Raw genomic sequence first — 15,000 nt, forward strand, 5'->3', positions numbered from 1 at the left:
AGAGTGAACCGGTAGACATGTACCAACCACACAGCTAAGAACCCCTCCCTGAGTTTCTTTTGCCTGCCATGTCCTCAAAAAAAATCCTGACAGAAGAAAATGATGGCTATAAGCCATAAGAAGAGAAGACCGTATGACACTTCTGGTCACTGAGTGGGGTTGTTGCACCACTTCGTACTGAAGCCATCTAAAAGTATTGGTATGAGTAGGGTATGCGTAGTTTTTTAAAGTTTAACTCGCGTGATTTACCTGCTATAACACTATTTGCTAGCTAAGTCTGCTTAGCATCATCAGTTTAATAAACCAGTGGCCAAATAAACAATATGGCACAAACGGATCAGTGTAGTGTGACTACTGCTTTCAGTGTTTACTTGTATGCATGGATTTCGCCCGTGCTGGTAATTACTTAAAGTTGTGTCCTTCAGTTGACAGTTTAGAAAGCTAATGCTAGTTAGTAGCCTAGCTAGCTTTCCATAGCAGAGGTGGTTGCATGACACGTGTATGGTATTCCTCCTGAGTTCATTTGAGCTAGCGGCATGCAACAGGAAGATGTTTACATGTCATATATGTGGGCATCAGTCCACTGCGTCTATTTATGTGAGCCATACCTAAATTCATGACAATATACCCAATATAGACCTTCCATGCTGTGTTCCAGATTGCCAAATTAAAGAGACATGCAGGTCTTGAATTTCCCCTGGGGATCAATAAAGTATCTATCTATCTATCTATCTATCTATCTAGGTCTTTAGACACACATATATAGAAACCATAAACAATGTGGTTTTGATAAGACAGACAATTTCAAAAGCAAGCACCCTCACTTTGCACACACATTCCTCACACAAACATCTTATCACACCCGCCTCATCACTTTTAACCATTCAGCGGCAGACACACATACACACACACACACACACACACACAGACACACACACCTTTCATACTCACCTTGCAGACAACTCACATTCACTCACTCCTTACACACATACACACACACTCACAGAGATTACATTCACTTTGTCACTCACACACACACACACACACACACATCATGAAGAGTTGTTCAGTGCCTTTCTTTTCTTTTGCTAAGGGATGTGCGACTGTAGCTGATGTTGAGTCTTCCAAGCCTACCTGTGACGCCTCGCCTGATATTACTAGGTATGTTTGTTTTCATTCACTAGAGTAATAATGATCAACATATACATATTTAAATCAACTTTTGAACACTAAATGTTTTTTTTTTTTCTGTATTGAATTTTGTTTGGACAAAATCCTAAAAGGAATCTAATCATAGTTGACATGTGGATCTATATCTTAAATTGAATATGATAAATTCTTTTTTTCAGGTGAACGACAAGGTAATCATCAAAAGTGGATGGTCAGCATTGAATCATTAATCGTTTGTGAAGGGTCCAACCTCGCCACATTTCTAACAGGGATTGCGACATGTTTCTCCACCTTCTATATTCTGAATCTGCAATATCAGGAGGAGGCAGCGTGCACCCTTGAATTCTTCCAGAGGTAAGTTCATGTCACACTTTCGAACCAGAGTTTGTTTTATGTGTGGTATGTATTGGGGGGGTTGTGTAGTAGTCTACTATGTAGTTATAAGCACTACTATGCAGGATTACACCCTCTGAAGAGAGCAATCATGCATAGTACTGCTGTAATAACCACACAACACTATACTTCTACTTTATACAACTGATTAAATCAAATATAAATGCAGTTACAGTAAGTAATAAATGTCAGTTAATTTCATTGTGAGAAAGTGTGTTAACGTTACAAATTCACATCCGATTCATTCACTTTGGCACAATTTTCCTCTACATGAATCCTAGTGTACCCTATCAGTTTTTGTAACTCTCTCTCTCTCTCTCTTTCTCTCTCTCTCTCTCTCTTTCTCTCTCTCACAGAAAAAGGCCCAGAAGAAGCCTAAGAACAATCACTAATAAGTAAAGTGAATGTTACTTGATTTCTCATGAATTACTACTTGATTACTTGATTCCCTCCCTGATTATCATTTATACTCATCTCTTACTTTAAATTCTTCTGGACATAATCTGTCAGTTTATTCATTCTCACATGTACACAAGGCCAATGCGATGCAATGATATTGATAATTGATAAATATCTGTGATGATTGTTCTGTATCTTATTTGATTTTGAAATAGTACTACTTTAGATAACATGTCTACATTTTACATACATATGTGATACACAAGCCTAATGCGATGTTTTTATTTTCCATGATAATTCTTTTGTACCTTATTTCCGATTTTTTAAATACAACTAGATCATGTGTCTACATTTTACATTCATACGTGATACACGAGCCTAATGCGATGTTTTTGTTTTTCATGATAATTCTTCTGTACCTTATTCCTTGTTTTTTGAAATACGATTTTCAAAATACTACTAGATAGCGTGTCGACATTTTAAACGGGCCTAATGCAATGTATTTGTTTTCCATTTGTAATTCCTCTGTATCCTATTACCTGTTCTTTGAAATCCGATTTTCAAAATACTACTATTAATCTTCTTTTTACATTCATACATGATACACGAGCCTAATGCGATGTTTTTATTTTCCATGATAATTCTTCTGTGTCTTATTCCCTGATCCTGAAATACGATTATAGTCAGTCTACATGTTCCTGAATTACTATTTACTATTATCTTGCTTCATGTCCCTTCATCTTTCAAAGATTACAAAGATTACTTTACTGTTAGACTGTCAAGTAAGTGCTGTGAAATAAAATATCTGTTAAACTACAAATAAGTAACTGATGTGAAAAAATGGATTTTTATCTTTAAAATGTTGATTTGAGAGTGGATGAACTCAATATATGGCACTTGTTTCCTGTAATTGTAAAAAATTAAAGACCTGTTGTGTAACTAACGTGAAGATCACATTTTTTTCTTGTTACCCACACCCAAATGATGTTATATACTTAACAGGAATTTAATGTTATGGTAGTCTGCCGTTAAACAACGGGAAGCTCCTGGAAGTCCTGCCAGTTGTTTCCTGTTAATTTACAGGAAATTAATGTTGTTATTTTACATTAACTTAATGTTAAACCAGGGCACCGTTAAATAACAGGAACTTCCTGGAAACTCTGCTGCCAGTTGATTCCTGTTTTTTTACGGCAAATTTTCTTACAGTGTATGACCATAACGACCTTTTCACCAATCAGAGGCATCACTGTGGGATTGTTCAGGATTGTGGGTAATGAAGTACTTATCCAAGAGTTCGCGAATAAAAGGCATTTATCTCAAAACAAGGTTAGTGCCCCATGAACTCTTGGTGTCTTTTTTTTTTTTTTTTTCTGTCCTGAAAAGGTTTTTTTTATTTTTTTTTTTTATTTGCAAACATCATTGACATTACAGAAAATGCAACACTACGACATGCACATGAATACTACATACGACAAACAGACGTACATTACATAAACACATACTGTAACTTAACAAGACATCACATTGACTTGGCTTCCACAAACATAACACAACATAACATTAATAACAGAAAGGCTAAGGATGATTTGCGTCCAGGATGATTACAGATATGATTATCAGGGATGAAATTGATGACCGGAATGAAAAGAAGGGGGGATGGGGGGGGGGGGGGTGCGGATGGTAGCTCTAAGAGTGTGAATGAGGTGGTGTTGGGATGGGGGTGGGGATGGGGGGTGAGGGGTAGTGAGTATGTGAGGATGTATGTGTGTGTGTGTGTGTGCGCATATGTATAAGGCTGGTTTGCTGTTGGGCCAGGAGGAGAGAAGCTGGAACATAGAGAGGGAGAGAGGGAGGGTTTCAGAGGAGAGGAGTTGTAATTATTATATTAATGATAAGTATAATAATAGGAATAACTGATTGCCTGGTTGATTGCCTGACTGATTGCCAACCTGGGCACCCATTAATGGCCACAGTTCCACCCAGCCCCTGCAGTTATACTGCGACGAGCTGACAGAGGGGAGGACCTGCGTGCCACCCATCGCCCCAGGCCCCCAGCATATGCACACATCCCCCACTACCACGACCAACCACACCTCGCCCCCAGACCTTTACCCAACACGCCACTCTTGACCTAAATATGTACAGTATGTGAATGGCTAGGTTGAGGGGTCTATCTAGAGTGTAGCATTAAAAGAAGTGGGCATGCATGGTGAATATCTGTCAGGATTTCCCCATGCACACCACACTTACCCTGTGTAAGATGTATGCCTCCTCAATGTGTGCATCAAAATAAGTGAGGCATGCAGATAGACACCTGATGAGGCATCTACCTGCACTCCACTCTTACCCTAGCCTGTTTTGTAGTTTTTGTTTATGTATGTCACCTAACATGTAGTGCGATTAAAAGAGAGTAAAGCGTGCTGTGTGCTTCCAGGACAAGGCGTGTGCATGAGCGTATGAGGAGGGTGCACACCGGGGGCCCAGGGCCAATAGATAACCCACAGGACCCAACCAATGCCAAAACCACACAGCGACCCGCCAGGACTGAGTCTCCCAAGCCATCCAATGGGGCCCCGGCAGAATAACGATGGGAGAGGCAGAGAGAAAGAGTGAAATTAGTAAAGTTATCAGATAATGTAAATAAAAGGGGGAGGGAAAGAAGGGGATGCTATTTATATTACTAATAATAATAATAATAATAATAATAATAATAATAATAATAATAATAATAACAACAACAATAACAATAATAGTTCCAGCTACCCTCCCCTGCCTAGTGTTCGATGATATGTGTATCTGTTGATGAAGTGTGTTATGATCGTGTGGAGATGGAACTCAGGCAAAGAGGGTCAGGACTGTAAGTAGGTGATAAAGGAGTACCAAGGAGAGGTTGTATCCTGAGTATTGATTAAGTTTGTAGTTGATAGGTTTTCTAATGATATATAGTCTGTTAACAAGTTTTTCCAATGAGTGATGTGAACTTTTTTCTTAGATTTCCAGTTCATGAGGATTGTTTTCTTGGCGATAGTCAGCGCTACCAGCAGTGTTTTATTGCAGGAGTTGCTTAAATTGACTGTGGATGTATCACCAAGTATGCATAAGGAAGGGGATGCTGGGATGTGACAGCCAAAGATGGAAGAGAGAGATTTTGTGACACTCACCCAGAAGTGGTTGATTGGAGTGCAATGCCAAACCGCATGAATGTATGTATCTGGGTTATTTTGTGTGCAGTGAGTGCAAAGATCCGAGCCAAACCCCATTTTTGCCAATTTATGTGCAGTGAAGTGGAATCTGTGAAGAACCTTGTATTGTATTAGTTGTAGATTACTATTCTTTGTCATGAGGTAGATGTTTTTGCACATTTTGGTCCAGAAGTCGGTACCGGGAGTAATTGATAAGTCTGATTCCCATTTGTGATATGGCAGGCCAATAGTTTTTTCTGAACGAGATAATTTTGTAAATTTGGGAGAGTATTTTTTTGGGAGAGGGAATATTAAGCAGCTCTGAGATTGGTGGGGGAATGTCAAGGTTAGCTGTCTGGATGTTAATTTTTCCTAGGATAGATGATTTAATTTGCAGGTATTGTAAGAAGTGTTTACTCTCGATGCCGTGCTTCTGGACCAAACAGGAAAATGAGGCCAGATTATTGTCTTGAAGAATGTGTTGAAGGTGAGTGATGCCCTTTCCCATCCATGTGTGAAAGTTAAGTGTTTTTTTATTGACGGTGAAATCTGGGTTATTCCAAATCGGGGTGCGAATTGATGGTGCTATAGGTGAATCAGTGATGTGGTAGAATCTCCACCAGGCTGTCAGAGTAGCTGAAATTGTTGGGGCTTTGAAGGATGGATGTTTTTTGACCGACTGACTGCAGAAAGGGAGATCTGAGATTTTAATTTCTTTACAGATTGTTTGTTCTAGGTCTAACCAGGTGTTGTCTGAGGGGGTGGGGTGTAGCCATTTGTGGATGAAGTGGAGCTGGTTGGCCAGGGCATAGTGCTGGAAGTGTGGGGCCTCTAGTCCTCCCATCGCTTTTGGTTTTTGGAGAGTGGCGAGTTTGATCCTTGGGGTCTTATCTTTCCAGTAGAATTTAGTGATTAATGAATCGAGAGACTTAAACCAGAGGGTGGTGGGCTGGGTTGGAATCATAGAGAATAGATAGTTTATTTTGGGCAGTATTGTCATTTTGATTACTGAGATTCTGCCCATGATGGATAATGGGAGGTTCTTCCAGCGTTGAAGGTCATCATCTATTGAAGTGAGTAGAGGGGAATAATTTAGGCTAAATAAGTCTGACAGTCTGGGGGAGACTTTTATCCCTAAGTAAGTGATATAGTTAGTGCAGAGTGGGATAGGTGAAGAGTTGGCTGTCACATCCCAGCTGTTGGGATGTAATGGGAGAACTGCAGATTTATTCCAATTGATTGAGTATTCAGAAATTTTAGAGAATGTGTCAATGAGTTTGATGGTTTCTTCTACTGATGTTGTGGGGTCTTGAAGAAAGAGAAGAATGTCGTCAGCATAAAGGCTGATTTTGTGATGCATATATGGAGTCTGGACACCTTTGATGAGGGGGTTCTGACGGATGGCAGCTGCTAGGGGTTCAATGAAGATTGTAAATAGTGAGGGGGAGAGTGGGCACCCCTGTCTAGTTCCCCGGTGAAGAGTGAAACTTTGTGATGTTAGTCCATTGGTGATTACTGTGGCTGAAGGAGAGGTATATAGAAGTTTAATCCAGTTAATGAACGACTCCCCGAAGCCAAACCTCCCTAATGTGGAAAACAGGAAATTCCAGTTCACCCTATCAAAAGCTTTTTCTGCGTCCAGAGTTGCTATGATGGTATTATCTTGAAAATTTGTAGAGTGATACATTATATTTAACAGTCTGCGGGTGTTGGTGGATGAAATTCTACCTTTAATGAAGCCTGTTTGGTCTGGGTGGATAATGGATGGGGTGACCTCTGCTAATCTGTGTGCTAGCATTTTTGCGATTATCTTATTGTCCACATTGAGGAGAGAAATTGGTCGGTAGCTGGATGGCAATGTTGGGTCCTTATTGGGCTTGAGGAGCAGTGAAATTGAGGCTGTGGTGGAACTAGTTGGAAGACGTCCTTTCTGTTTTGATTCATTAATCATTCTGATGAAAAGTGGAGCTAAGATGGTCCAAAATTGTTTGTAGAACTCAGCAGGAAAGCCATCCGGACCTGGTGCTTTATTATCGGGCATCTGTTTCAGAGCATCAAACAGTTCTTGTTGAGTTATAGGTGATTCTAGGTTTTTTATTTCGGTCTCATGGAGTTGTGGTAATTCGATGCTGTTTAGGAAAGAGTCTATGAATTCCTGGTTGGGGTTTATTTCTGAAGAATATAGTTTATTGTAAAACTGGTAAAAAACATGATTTATTTCTTCAGGTGAGCTGGTTAGCTTCCCTGCTGAGTTCTTTATGACCGGGATTGTTGATTTTTCTTTGTTACGTTGGATTTGATTTGCTAAGTATTTACCTGATTTATTGCTATGGTGGAAGTTTTCCTGCCTTAGACGGTGAATCATAAATTGAGTGTGTTTATTGAGTATTTCATTGAGTTTGAATTTATGTTTCCTAAGTTTTGCCTGTGTTTCTTCAGTTGGGTTGCTTGCATTGGTTTCTTCTAACTGTTTAATTTTATTGTTGAGTTCTACTTCCTGTTCTTTTTCCTTCTTTTTTTTGTATACTGAATATGAGATGATTCTTCCTCTGAGTACTGCTTTTCCTGTTTCCCACAGAAGGGAAGGAGATGATTCAGGGGAGCCGTTCATTTCTAGAAAGAATGCCCACTCTCTCCCAACAAAACTGATGAAATTTGGGTCTTGTAAGAGGGATGTATTAAAACGCCATTTGCTAATTGGTCGCTGTTGGTTCGTTATGTTCCATTTAATTGTAACTGGGGCATGATCGCTAATGACTATGGGATGAATAGTTGAATCAGAGATATTTTTCATTATAGAGTTGCTGGTTAGAAAATAATCAATACGGGAATAGGAGTGGTGGACCGGAGAGAAAAAAAGAGTAGCATTTGGAGTCTGGGTGCTGAAGCCGCCAACAATCGCCAAGGCCAGAATCGCTCATGAACGGTTTTATTGTTTTTGTGGATTGCCAGATTCGTTTGCTTTTAGAGTGATCAGATCTGTCAAATGTGGGGTCTAACACTGTATTAAAGTCGCCTGCAATTATGATGGGACAGCCAGATAGAGTTGAGATGGAGGTGAAGAGGTTCTGAAAGAAAACTGGGTTGTCTGTATTAGGGCCATAAACATTAACAATTGTTACAGGGGTATTGTGAATTGAGATGTTTATGATGACAAAACGTCCTTCTGGGTCTGTGATGGTGGCGTTATGGATGAATGAGATTCTTTTGTTAATCAGAATGCAAACTCCCCTTTGTTTTGTATTGTAATGAGATGAGAAAATGTGATTGAATTGTCTTGATTTGATGCGGGTGTAGTCTAATTCTGAGAGATGAGTTTCTTGTAGGAGACATATGTCAGCTTTTAAACTATCCAAATGATTTAAGATTTTGAGCCTCTTTGCCTGAGATCCAATCCCACGGATGTTCCAGGTCAGGAATGTAAGTGGTACCATGTTGTGATTGTACAGTTATGAAAATGTTTGATAAGGTGGGTATTGTGTGTGTGAGAGTGTGTGCAGGTGTCAGTTAGATAGGAGAGGGGGAAGGGGGGGTGGAGGAATAGGTGTGTAATGTGGTGTGCGAATGAGATGTAAAGGGTAGGGGCTGAGAAGAATATAGAGCATAAAGAGGTAGGAATTTGGTTCTGGAGTGGTGACAGCATGAACATTTCCTGTTTAGCATTGAAAACATACAGATCATAATTTGACTTTAGCCTATAGACATAATAAACAAAAACAGACAGGACACACAAGCAAACATGTATAGACAAAACACCATGAATAACATTAAACATTGAGAGAGCAAAAGAGAATGGGTGGGTAGGGGGAGCAAAAGGAATGAAACATAAGAAGAGAGAAGAGAGAGGTGATCCAAGCATCAGTAGGCAGTGGGTTAGAGAGAGTTGAGGGTGACAATATTATAATCAAGATGAATGTTGGCATGAGGTATGATGTGCTATAGCCAGGTGGTGATATTGGGGTTGCGATACAGAGTTCCATTGACATAGTTTATCGACTGACAGTGCTGCTCGTTTGCCCTCTTGCCTGAGTTGTTTCATTATGGGCAAGAGGGCTCTTCTTCTTTCCTGTATTACTTGTGGGAATTGGTCGTTTAGTCCGAATGAAGTGCCTTTCAGTTCTTTCCCTTTGCTTTTGATGAGTTCTTTGTGTTTGAAGTGTTCGAACTTGGCGATAATTGGAGGAGGTTTTTTTTATTGTCTTTGGAAGTGAGACGGTGTACACGGTGGAAGGTAATCTTGTCAACTGTTTCTGGCGGTAGTTTGAGAGATGACTGCAAGAATTCTTTAACTGCTTTCTCTGGGTCGTCGGGTGTATCTTTAGAAGTCGGCAGGGGAATTCCGGAAAAAATGAGGTTATCGCGCATGCTGCGGCACTGGAGGTCTAGGATTGTTTCTTTCATGATCCGATTTTCGCTGGTGAGTTGATTAACATGGTCGGATAAATTTGTAATACTTCCTTTGAGTTCACGGTTTTCTAATGCGAGTGTGTCGATCTGTGATTGGGAAAATTCGAGGCTGGCTTTTAAGTCCTTAATATCTGCGTGCAGATGTTCCAGTATTGCAAGTTTGTTGTTTATGGATTGTAGTAAACTGACCTCGATGGATGTAGAAGTAGCGCAAGCGGTAGGTGATTCTGGTTCAGTCTCTGTTGAGTAGTCACGAGTGCGTTTCTTGCTGGGTTCAGATGACATAACGTCCAGAATGAAGAGGTTGCCGTTGGAAAAGATGGAGAATATAATCCGGTTTTTGATGAGAGTTGTAGAGAGGTAGTGGTTGTTTTTAGTAGAAGAAAAATAAAGTTTTCAGTAAAGCGTCAGTGTTCAGTGCGCTGCCATTTTGGATCTCACCCAAAAGTCTCGCGATGTTCAGTTCAGTGCATCATCACTCATGAACTCTTGGTGTCTATTCACCATATTCACACGGCGGCCATCTTTCTATGACGTCATGCTCAGGGTGGGAATCCTCTGGGGAATGAACAGGTCAGCACCTCTAAATGAATTAAGAAAAAAGGATACATCAACTGGATTGAACGTTATATCCACGATGTTAAAGGTAAGACGATATTGCTAACTGCTAACTTAATACCACTTTATTAACTGGGTTGCACCGATAAACCTGTATTAAGGCACGGCCTTGTCTATCATTTATGTTCAGAACAACTCAGGCTTGCATTTAAACCAGCCTGATTTTAGTAGCCATGAGACCGTTTCACATACTATTGAATTTTGAGATAGAACCTTCTCCTTCAAGCATGGCCATGAATATCACTCACAAGTCATTGGACAGATGGCTCTTACAGGAGCAAAATGGTTTAATTTTTTTTTGTAATGTGCCAGGAGGATTACTATCTGGAGAGAGTGCACTTTGATGCTGTCTTAAGTGGCCACAGCCCCATTGTTATGTACATAAACTTTATCATTAAAAACGTATTTCTTCATCTGTAGCTACTGTGTTCACCTTATTGATGTCCATGTTGTAAGCTAATGTAGCATCAACATTTTTAAAGCCAAAGTTTAAATGTATTACAAGTAAAATAACTACATTGTGTTGCTTTAGAATCTATTCAGTTTATTTAATTTCCAGTTAAGAATGTGAAATGTCATGACTGACATAACTCCATGCCTAAAAAACATGCCCTCTGCCGTTGGCTGAAGGGACAAGAACAATGATCTGTGTCTCATAGTATAGAATAGAAGAAAATAGAAAATCGACGCCTTTTATTTTTACTGTACAATAGAGATCAGCACAATGTTAATGCACAAGGAAAATAAATTACTGTATGAGTTTTTTGTGTCCAAAGTATTGCTAATACTGTAGAAAGTACTATAGTAACAACACTGTAGAAAAAGACTTCATGTTTGATAATTATTCACCCGAAATCCAGTGTAGAATGTCAAGAACTTTGAATCATTTTTGCTTCAAGCTGAAACAGGATGAGGATGGTATTCTCCTGCGTAAGGCGGGCGATCTCCTTCCGTGCTGCTTCTAGCTGCTCTTCCAGTGACCGAGAGTTCAGCATAGTCATGGTCAGAGTGGGGTGCTGGCTTAACAACTTGGTCTGCACTATAGGAGACAATGACAAATCAAAAACGTTCAGTTCCAACTGCATGTGTATCACGTAAGTTGTATAGTATACCATGTAACCTACTACAGTGAATTTGTTTCATTAATCGAGATTACATGTTATACCCTGCTGCTACACATAGCCTATGTCTTATGCAGCAGCTGTGTGATATTTTGCAAGATGGACATAGGAAATATACTTTAAGTTTCTTACCCAGTGTCAACTCCAGCCAGGTCTAAGCTTACACTGGCATCTTCTGTCTCTCCAGCAGGTTCATTGCTGTGTATGTAATAATAAAACATTAGTTCTTGCACAACTGAATAAATCAACTCTTTGTGACAGACCTAGGCTAAACATGACATTAGGAGACGTGTGAAACAATTTTCACTAACTGACCTCTCTCCCTCTAATTCGCATTGGTCTTTTATGAATCGTTTTTGTCCAAGCGAACAGACCGCCGTCATGCTATCCGGCAAAAGATTCTTTGGACGCCGCTATTTATGGATTTCCGGCTCCCATTGACTTACATTGAACACATGTAAACAAAACGTCAATTATGTGCTCAAACTAACGCCGCTGACTTATGAAAACCACCATTCCACTTTGATACGAAACTACATAATTGTACAACATTTATACAACAAAAATCACAGAATTTGGATCAAGTAATGTGGAGAAATCTTATGCAAAGTGTCAACCCCTAACAATGTGCCCATTGCCCAAATTTATGGTCGACTAATGTCGAATGTCAGAGTAATGACATTGAAAAAGGTACCTTAATGATACACTTTAATTTATAAAGGTACGAAGTATAAAAAGAAAAACACAATTTATCAGATGGATTACCCAAATAATTTGTAACAAAGTGCAACATTTATTCGAGGGCACATCTATTCCCAGAACTATAATGGGTGTTAAATATTCCACAACCACTAGATGGCAGCATGACACAGCACATAAAGTACACCTACGTGTCGCTGCGACCTGAAGGATGGCGTGGTTGAATATCCACTTCTCCTGCACTTCGGGTCTAATAGCGGGTGAATTGTATGACCACCAGATGACGCCATTTCACTGCACCTCGGGCCTAATAGCTGCTGTAACTTCGTTTAAGTAATAAGCCTCGAGGAGCCGACGGTTACACTTGTTTTATGGGCGTTGTTAGCCACGCTGCGCAAGCCGGGTAGGCTACAGAAGAAGCCAATAGGCTACAGTCGCGTGTGTTTGTGGTGATTTATTCCATGTATTAACAAAATAATAATGTAACATTAAAAAAATAGCCTTAGATAAAAAAAAAAACTAAATAATTACACCAAAAAAGTAAAGAAGCTTTATCATTGATATATAAGCTTACTGAAAAATCAAATATAGGCCTAGCCTACAATTGTGTTGCACAGACAATATGTCCTACAGATAATCACAACAGTAAGAAGAACATAGGCTAACCTAAGTCATGACGACACAAGGGCTTAAGTCTCATGTTGGCCTATGACTACGTAGCCTAGGCTACCAAGCACGTCTGTGTCTGCGACAGTGAAATAGCTCCAATATTAATTGTGTCGCCAATAAATATATGCTAACATGAATCTCATCAGTCACCTATAGATAAGGGTTAGGCTATAACATATGTAGGCTATAATGTAAAAATAGGGTCATATCATATAATGTTGACTTATTAAGATGGGGGAGAGAGCTGGACATATTACACTGAACTAACTGTTCATTGTTGAAAATCAATCAAAAGTTTGTAGTTGATCCGGATGTCATTGGTCGCAAGGACTGTTAATGGGTGTATCCACAATTGGGACCTTGTTACAAGTTGGTCTTTCAGCTGCTAATGCAATCAGTGGCCGTCAGAAAACATGTTAGACAACTGAGGAATGAGATGCCACACATAAAATGTACAGTCAAACAGAACCCACAAACATCAGTGGGAATCAACCAAACACTGCAGGGAACCATGTTATTGTCAATCAGCACTCTGCCATGCTAAATCAGACCCTGCTTATGTTTGTGCAGAGCAGAACAGATATTTGTAGATATGGTGCAGGACCTGTTAAGAGAGATTGGCAGCTCAGTCTCCCTCATATTAGTCCCTACGGTGAACGATGTAATAGCATAGTGCTGCTGCTTCTGATGTGCAAGACAAGACAGGGTATATATTCATAATGTGACAGGCAGCATGTATTTATCATTATGTTACAACCTCTGCACAACTACTATTGATGTTAGAAGAACAAAACAATACATCTTCAAATGTTCATTGCTTATTACATGTGTTATAAAAACAAAATCCTTGTCTGATTTCTGTGTTTTTGCATGCATCTGTCTACAGGGGTGTAAAGACATATTTGTTCACCATGCACTTAGGCTGTTCTGAGTCATTGTTTGTATGTTATAGTATTTGTTGATTTCCATTTATTGCCCATTGATATTGCATTCACATTATTGTTTATTATTGCTATTCTCCTTATTAATGTAGTGTCACCAACATTTAAAATAATATCAACTGACATTGTTATTCATAGCCATATTTATTCTGCTCTTATAAGGTAATACAGTGCACATATTTATATTTCATTTATACTACTCTAAACCACCTTCTGAAAATCAACTGTATAGTACTGCACCATATTTCTTGACCTGTCTCACCACCTGCCTATACTGTAGGCTACTTACACCACCTTACTTACAACACTTTGAAGAGCCAAAAACAAAGCTCAGCACACCTGTTCTGTGCATCAGCAAAGTTGGAGGGTTAATTTATGAACCATCACTTCTAGTAGGCTACATGTGACGTGTAGGCTAGAATAGAAGTCTTTATTGTCCACTACTGGGGAAATTCATCGGCAACACTTTATTTTAATGTGTCGCTGCAGTGTTTCCCCTACAGTGTATTTAACAGCGGCGCAGCGCCGCCGCTGGATTTTCAGCGCCTCTGCAACATAATATCACGAGATTCACTTAACACACTGTAAAAGCACAACGGCCAACGTCATCTCGAAATTGTTTTCTGAAAGTCTTGAGTAAGTTAAGTGCATCAAATCCGCACTTAGCCTCTCATTATTCAGGACATATATGCGGCATGATGTGTCAGGTGATTACAAGCCCAAAGACAAGTCTGCAGCCCATATGGCTAGCCTACGTTCTGAACACGGTTACATTGTTTAGCTATCCGACTGATGGGGTCTTGCTCCGCCACAGTGTAGCCTATGGTGTCATCGTTCACTTGTAGGTTACACAATAAATAGCCTACTTATAGGCCTGGTGACAATAAAAAATGATATTAGTTATATTTCATCACGAAGCTGTTTGTATGCCGTGAATTCGCTTGTAGCCTATGCCATATGTTAAGCTTGAGCAATTCCTCTGATCCAAAGCCTGCTTTGACACATTGACACTAATGTGAAACATGCATCCTCCTCTCCTAGCCTACATCAAATAAAAGAAACCAATTCATGATTACCGAAATGAATTTAACATGGGGGGGGGAAAAAGTTTGTTGCGATTTAGCCTACTGTTGTGATGCGGTTCTTTCTGCTGATTGGATTTACGTCCGGTGTCGTCAACTCTGAGAACTCTTGCTCCAGCTGACAATTTTATCCAGAGAGCTGATTTCCCAAAGATGAGCCTCCATCAACATTCAACGACAAATTATTAAAACGTAAGTAATGCAATAGAGTAAACCAATGTGCTACAAGGTGTATGGTCTTAACGTTAATTGTAGCCTAGACTTGTAACGTTAGCGTAGGGCTACATGTAATGTTTGCATGGGAAAGCTAGGCGAACAC

The 15,000-nt window shown here is 39.7% G+C and overlaps 2 long non-coding RNA genes across 2 annotated transcripts in view; one reads left to right on the forward strand and one right to left on the reverse strand.

Moving 5' to 3' along the window:
- Positions 1 to 1,033: 1,033 nt before the first annotated feature.
- On the forward strand, positions 1,034 to 1,990 carry LOC121691812. Its single transcript, XR_006025200.1, has 3 exons — positions 1,034 to 1,161; positions 1,350 to 1,524; positions 1,920 to 1,990. It is a non-coding gene; the product is annotated as an uncharacterized LOC121691812 (long non-coding RNA).
- Positions 1,991 to 8,401: 6,411 nt separating this feature from the next.
- Positions 8,402 to 15,000, reverse strand: part of LOC121691790 — an 11,366-nt gene continuing 4,767 nt past the window's right edge. The window contains exons 2-4 of the long non-coding RNA XR_006025198.1: positions 11,423 to 11,488; positions 11,019 to 11,208; positions 8,402 to 10,134 (exon numbers count right to left, since the gene is read on the reverse strand). This is a non-coding gene — a long non-coding RNA (uncharacterized LOC121691790). The remainder of the gene's footprint in view (positions 10,135 to 11,018; positions 11,209 to 11,422; positions 11,489 to 15,000) is intronic.

This window comes from Alosa sapidissima, chromosome 2 (genome assembly GCF_018492685.1).
Source record: "Alosa sapidissima isolate fAloSap1 chromosome 2, fAloSap1.pri, whole genome shotgun sequence".
Classification (NCBI taxonomy): domain Eukaryota; kingdom Metazoa; phylum Chordata; class Actinopteri; order Clupeiformes; family Clupeidae; genus Alosa; species Alosa sapidissima.